Source organism: Gossypium hirsutum, chromosome A07 (genome assembly GCF_007990345.1).
Source record: "Gossypium hirsutum isolate 1008001.06 chromosome A07, Gossypium_hirsutum_v2.1, whole genome shotgun sequence".
NCBI classification, from domain to species: domain Eukaryota; kingdom Viridiplantae; phylum Streptophyta; class Magnoliopsida; order Malvales; family Malvaceae; genus Gossypium; species Gossypium hirsutum.
This window is the reverse complement of record NC_053430.1, coordinates 33,814,999-33,822,251: the sequence shown is the minus strand read 5'-3', so window position 1 is coordinate 33,822,251 and position 7,253 is coordinate 33,814,999. Positions and strand designations below refer to the sequence as shown.

General features: G+C 30.4%; 1 pseudogene; it reads right to left on the bottom strand.

Annotated features, from left to right (window-relative positions):
* Positions 1-4,289: 4,289 nt before the first annotated feature.
* Positions 4,290-7,253, bottom strand: part of LOC107952932 (DEAD-box ATP-dependent RNA helicase 57-like) — a 53,474-nt pseudogene continuing 50,510 nt past the window's right edge.

The following is a 7,253-nucleotide window of genomic DNA, read 5'->3' as shown; positions in this document are numbered from 1 at the left end:
AAGTCGATTTTCAAGAGAAGAAACGTTTACCTCATTCACTCTTCTTAAATTGTATTGTATGAATCCAAACTATTTTCAATTAATAACCATGATTGAAATCAACTCTATAGCTTTGTGATGAGTTTTATTCACTATGGCACCTTCGCTAGAGACATCCATCATCTTTCTTTCCATAGGTTGAAGTCTTTCCTAAAGATACTAGATGTATAATTAATTTGATATCTCGTGTTGGGACAAATAACATATAATTGTTTTAACATTTTCCAATAATCATGAAAGGACTTCATATACAGTTCTACTTAATGTCGTGAATCTCCTTCCTAACATAAGTAACACATGAAACATAAAAAATTATTTAAAAATAAGCTTACCATATTTATCAATGTGGCTATAGACTTGGAATGGAATAGAATTAGCCATCCATTTTCTTTATCAGAGAGTGAAAAAGGTAAGTTTCACAATTTTCTTCAAATATTTCTTGAAATCTCATTGTCGAATAAACCACATGAAATTTCATCAGTTGCTTGTTCATATTTTCATTTTATAGACCACAAAAAGTATGCAAAAAAATGGATTATTTCATATTTTAATTAAAGACACCTTTAATTCAGAGTACTAAATGCAAAGTAGATGCTAATTTAGACTTAGGGCGACTAAGTCTCTCATAGTGCTTTCTTGATTGTTAATCATTTCTTCTATTTTTAATGTGCTAGATGAATTGACTACATCAAGTTCTGTTATAGGTTGGGATATGAAGGTGGTTGGTTAGATCACAAGTTAGCTTCCTTATCTCTAAGCATTCTTCTTAATTTCAAGATTATGTTGGAATTCACTTGCATAAGAAGATCGAGACATAAAAAGAAATAAAATTATAAAAACAAACTCCGATAATGACATTGAAATTTGATAAGTGTTGAAACTAATAAAAATAAAATCCTACTAAAAATATAAAAATTATAGATATCAATGAGCAAAGCCATATCCATAAGGACTGCTAACAATATTATATCTTAATTAAAACAAGAAAATAGTAAAAAAGGGAGAGTTTTGAAATTAAAATTAAAATTAAAATTAAAATTAAAAACATCAAAAAATATCACAAATAAAATTTAAGTAATATTTATTTTGATTCATAAGTTTGATCATCAATAAAACGATAAATTTGAATACTATTTAATAAATTGTAACTAATTACTGACAATGAATCTAGCAGCTAATCTCTCATTACCTTCTTGATAACCAAGAAAAAACTCATTTATTATATTAATAAAAAACCCTACAACGAAACAACTAGGATTTAACCTATCAATACCATTAAAAACTAAAGAGACCTAATTCTAACCCATAGATATATACAAATGGGGTTCATTTAAACTAGTTTACATACCACACAACACGAATTGCATATTTATCTTATACCCTATCACAAGTATTAGAATGATTAAATAATTACATATTTAAAAATTCTAATTAACATGGAAAATATTTTAAGTTATTGAATACAACATATATAATCAACAAACTTGAATATTTGTAATTAAAATAAAAGATATGCAAATATCGAATAATAAAAACCAATCAAATCTCACAAATATAAAGAATCAAAACCTCAAATTCCTTTAACTAGAAAATGAAATTTAACAAAAGAGAAAGCACTAAATAAATAAACTGAAGTTGTATATCTTTTCCCTTATTTATAAGTATTAATTTTTTTTAAATTTTAAAAAAAACTTCATTTGATAAGTTCCTTTTGCTTCAACCTTCTAATCTACAACATAAAAAATCTAAGTGTAAATAAAAAAAATGTAATACAGGTGTGATTTTAAGATGTCTAAGTTGTTCCCAAATGTGGAGTAATAAGTATTGTAAAGCGGATGGAAAAAGATGAAGGTGAAGGTGAAGGGGCTAAACTTATAAAAAAAAGGATGAATCAATCGGTCTAAAAAGTCTGTCAACCAAAGGTTCCCCACCGCAGGCTAAAATTCTGTTTGGTTGGCATATCATAAAGTGAAATCCTCCTTTTCCCCGCATCTTCAGCTCAAAAGGTTCCTAGTGGAGTCTCATTTTCGTTGGATTTCGTGATTGAGTTTTCATTTATATTCACATACCCAAAAAAATGTGTTTCACTGTGGATTCATGGTTTTGGAAAGTATGACACTGGTTGGGTTAACGTCTAAAAGAATCGGTTCCATTCATTACAACTTGAATGTATCTAAATAATTTTAATATTGTTAAATACGTGTTCTATCCTTAAATTTTTAATTTTTTTATTCAAAAGTAAATATGGAAGTATGAAAAAACAAAAGTATTATCATAATATTAATTATAATTTAAAAAGAAAATATATTTCTATAATTTCATTACTCAATAAATACTTAAATATACCATGCTTAAATATAAATATTAGATGAAATTATTAGCTTCAAATATTTTTCAATAATTATCACTTTTTAAATATTTGCATTCAGATAGTATCGTATTAAAATGTAAAAGACTCAGACCTTATTCCAACAAAAAAAATAATATTATAGGTATATATTTATCTTTTTTCATGTTAAGCAAGGAATAAGAACTCTGAATACGAAAATGAAGAATGGTTCAAAGTTTGAGTTTGAAAATCTTTGTAATCTCAAAAAATAGTTTGTAATCTTATTCTTATGGGATCAACTAATAATGTCTGCTATTACAAGAATGTGAATATATATATATATATATATATAGAACATATTCTTTTACATCCATTGCACCATGCCCTATGTTCCTATGCCTAAAGAGCAGCAATATTCCAATAAAAAGGTCAAAATTTGAAGGAACAATTTTAAGTCAAGTTAGGTAACTGTTGAAGATTAGAATTATTGTAACTTCCCTCTATTCTAAAACATTAAACAATTTGATTATTCAACGTGTATTAAGACATTAAAGCCAGTTCTCTATTCTATGAATTAGCATCGTAAATAATAAGATTTTAAACTGAAAAAGGGTTTCTTCATGGTTCTTTTTATTACATTTTAAGATAAAATAATTGAAGTTTTCTTCTAGTAAAAAATACACTATATCAAAATAGGTTTTTAGCAGCGTTTTTTTGGCCCTATAAGCGCCGCTAAAATAATTTGGGCGTTTTGATAACTGCACCGCTATAGAACATGACCTTTGACGACCCTTTTTCCACAAACGCCGCTAAAAAACATGGCCTTTAACTGCGCTTCTCCCACAAATGCCACTAACTTTAACAGATTTTTACCAACCCATTTTCATTCATATAAAACCCGAATTGTCAACATAATTTCTTATAACATCAAATCCAACCAAAAATTGCAAATCTAAATTATACTTCAAATCCAACGAAAGAAATATGTAAATGATCTAAATTAATAAATGAAATAACAAAATATATTATATTCAAAAGTTATATTATTAAAATATTCTCACAATAAGAAAATAAACGTTTAAAATATCCTCACAATAAGAAAACAAATAAGCTTACACTTGAGTATGAAAATTGATATATGAATTTAATAAATTTGATTATGCCTCAAGTCAATCTCAAGCTTAGAAATTAATGTACGAGTTGAGCTTGAATAGAATATCGCACCCCAAATTTCAAATAGAACCTGAACTCAAGTTTACCAAAGAACTCGACTCAGTTACACCCCAATCACTACTACAATTATAATCAATATACCTAGATAAAGATAACCAATATCAATGTAAAGAATTATAATCAATCATCACGATGAAATTGATAAACCAAATATATCCATATTTAATCCAAACATAATATCTAAATAAAAATAAATTGTACTAGAGACTAAAATTTGTGCTTAATTTTGGTTTATTTTAACACTTCTATAACCACATTTTAAACAATAATAATTATATCTTTCCAAACTTTATAAATACTAATATTTTGTTTTCACATGTCATAATTCAAGACATTATATATTTATATAAAATTTATTATTCATTTTAATATAAATTGTAATAAATTCGTATTCTTTAAATGTACGTACTTATAATATATATTAATTTCAATATAGATTAAATAAAAGGGAAGCAATAATTATAGGAACATTGACCCCAAAACCTACAGCCATCAATTTCCTGTTTCATCAAAAATTTGAAGATTTATTAAGTCTAATTGCCGTTTTGGTCCCAATTGAGGTTCCGGTGCCGGGATAATTAATCTCCGCTGCACTTGTTACCTCAAGAATAAAAATCCAATCAGACAAGTTATGAAGTAAAAAACTCTATCGGAAATTTAAGAACAAGAATCCGGTGCAAATAGTTCGTTCCCAGCAATTTGTTTACTCTTCTGCAACATCTGGTATGGTTAAAATAGACTCTCTTTTGGGCCGATGCTTGTTCCACCTTAGCTTACACAAAGCCATGATCCAGGACGGAACCTCGCAGCCGGATGCTGCCATCACATTAGCTATGTTACGCAAAAACGGAACATCATCTTCTGTGTAGAAAGTAATAGCTTCTCCGGTCCTCCCTACCCTGCCGGACAGACCTATTTGAGAGATTAATTAAACTTCTGTTAGTATATTAAATTAGTATATTGCTAATTTAATTAGTCGAAATAGTCAAAGTTTGTTAGAATTAACAAACTATAGTTTAGTTTGTTAATAGTCAGTTTAGTCAGTTTTCTTCTCTTGTAATTTGTATAAATACATTCATTGAACGAATGAAAATACAAGTAAAAATTTTACCAAATACACAATTTCCACATGGTATCAGACGTTTAAAGATTCTTCCGCATTTTCTCTGCTTTTCTGCATTTTCTTGGCATTTTCCTGGATTCTTTTTCCATTATGCCTGTTAATTCATCAACGATTGAGCTTTCTGATCCTACAATTCCTATTTCCAGTCCTTATTATTTGCATCCAAATGAAAATCCTTCGCTTATACTTGTTTCACCAACTCTCAATAGTTCCAACTATCATTCTTGGTCTCGTGCAATGCGTCTTGCACTTCTCTCGAAGAACAAGCTTCAGTTTGTTGATGGAAGCATTACAGTACCATCTGACACTGATTCTCTTTATCCTGCTTGGGAACGATGTAACACCATGGTAATTTCTTGGCTTAATCACTCTATCAGTTCCTTCATCTTTAGCAGTGTTCTTTGGGTTAATACTGCATTTGATATCTGGAATGATCTTCGAGAACGATTTTCTCAAGGTGATGTTTATCGAATCTCTGATTTGCAAGATGAGATTTCATCTTTTAAGCAAGATGATCGGTCAGTTACAGACTATTTTACTGAACTCAAAATTTTCTGGGATGAGTTGTTACATTTTAGGCCTCTTCCTCGCTGTTCTTGCAATACACCTTATTCTTGTGGTGTTTTGACTACTATCAAGCGTTATCATGATGATGACTATGCGATTCGCTTTCTTAAAGGTCTTAATGATAAATTTACTGGTGCGCGATCTCAGATTATGCTTTTAGATCCTTTGCCATCCATTAATAAGGTTTTTTCTATGGTGATTCAACAAGAAAGACAGTTCAATACTGGAAGTTCAAAGGTGTTTGTTAATAATCTGTCTTCCTCTGATAATACCTCTAGTGTGAATGCTGTTACTAAGCGATTTGATGCTTCTTCTTCAACTGTTGACAAAAGATGGTGTATTTTCTGTCAAAGGCCTCGTCATACAATTGAAACATGTTTTCACAAGAATGGTTATAATAATGGATACAGGGCAAAGGGTCAGGCTCGTGTCAACAATGTTTATTCTGATGATGTTGCTGAGCCTCCACCTACTTCAACACTAAGTGATTCCTCATCTAATAATTCTGGTTTTACTTTGGCTCAAGAGCAATATTCTCAGCTTCTTGCTTTACTCAAACCATCACCCTCTCCATCCATTCCCTCTTCTACCTCTTTAACCAACAATGTTATCCGTGACTCTCACTTTACTCTTGCTACCACTGAAGGTATATCTTTAACTCCTTTTTGGATCATTGATACTGGTGCTACTGATCATATTACCTATTCTTTATCATCTTTTGCCTCATATAAACATATTAAACCCATCCTTGTTACTTTACCTAATGGTACCAAACTTGAAGCATGTATATCTGGTACTGTTATTTTTCATGAACATTTATGTTTACATGATGTTCTTTATATTCCAGCTTTTACCTTCCATTTGCTTTCTGTAACCAAACTTACTACTACTTTGCCATGTTGTTTTACCTTTCATTCTAATGTTTGCAAGATACAGGCTCTCCCATCCTAGAAGATGATTGGTACAGCTAGAGCATATCGAGGTCTTTATCTACTTGACTATCCATCTCAAACTTTTACCCTTTCTACTACAACCTTTACTGCTACTCCTACTACAGATGTATGGCATTCTCGTCTTGGTCATCTTTCAGACTCGAGAATAAAACTCCTTTTACCAGAAATACCTACTTTACAACTTTTTGATAATTCAGCTTGTAAAACGTGTCACTTGGCAAGGCACAAAAAGCTTTCTTTTCCTGTAAGCAATTCTGTTTCAATAAAGAGATTTGATCTTATACATGCTGATATTTGGGGCCCTAATCCTCTTGTTTCTATTAATGGTCATAAATATTTCTTGACAATTGTTGATGATTACAGCCGTTATACCTGGCTTATTCTTTTAAAAACAAAGTCTGAAGTTCGAGAACATATTCAAAATTTTTTCCAAATGGTTGAGATCCAATTTTCAGCCAAAATTAAAGTGATTCGATCTGATAATGGTTCTGAATTTGCTATGCCTTGTTTTTATGCTTCTAAAGGAACCATACATCAAACATCTTGTGTGGAAACACCACAACAAAATGGCTTGGTGGAACGAAAACATCAACATATTTTAAATGTTGCTCGAGCCCTCTTGTTTCATTCTCACACACCTCAATATTTCTGGGGATATTCAGTCTTACATGCTGTCTATCTCATAAATAGAACACCTACACCTCTCCTTTCCAACTTTACACCTTATGAAAAGTTTCACCAAACCAAACCAGATTACTCTATTCTAAAAGTTTTTGGTTGTTTGACTTATGCATCTACTTTAACAGCTCATAGGCATAAATTTGATTCTCGTTCTCGAACATGTATTTTTCTTGGCCTTTCACCTACAGTTAAAGGTTATGTACTTTTTGACTTAGATACCAAAATCATTTTCATCTCTCGAAATGTAACCTTTCATGAACATCATTTTCCATTTCTTCACAGTTCCTTGTCTCCTTTATCACCTTCATTACCAGTTTTAGCTTCCTCT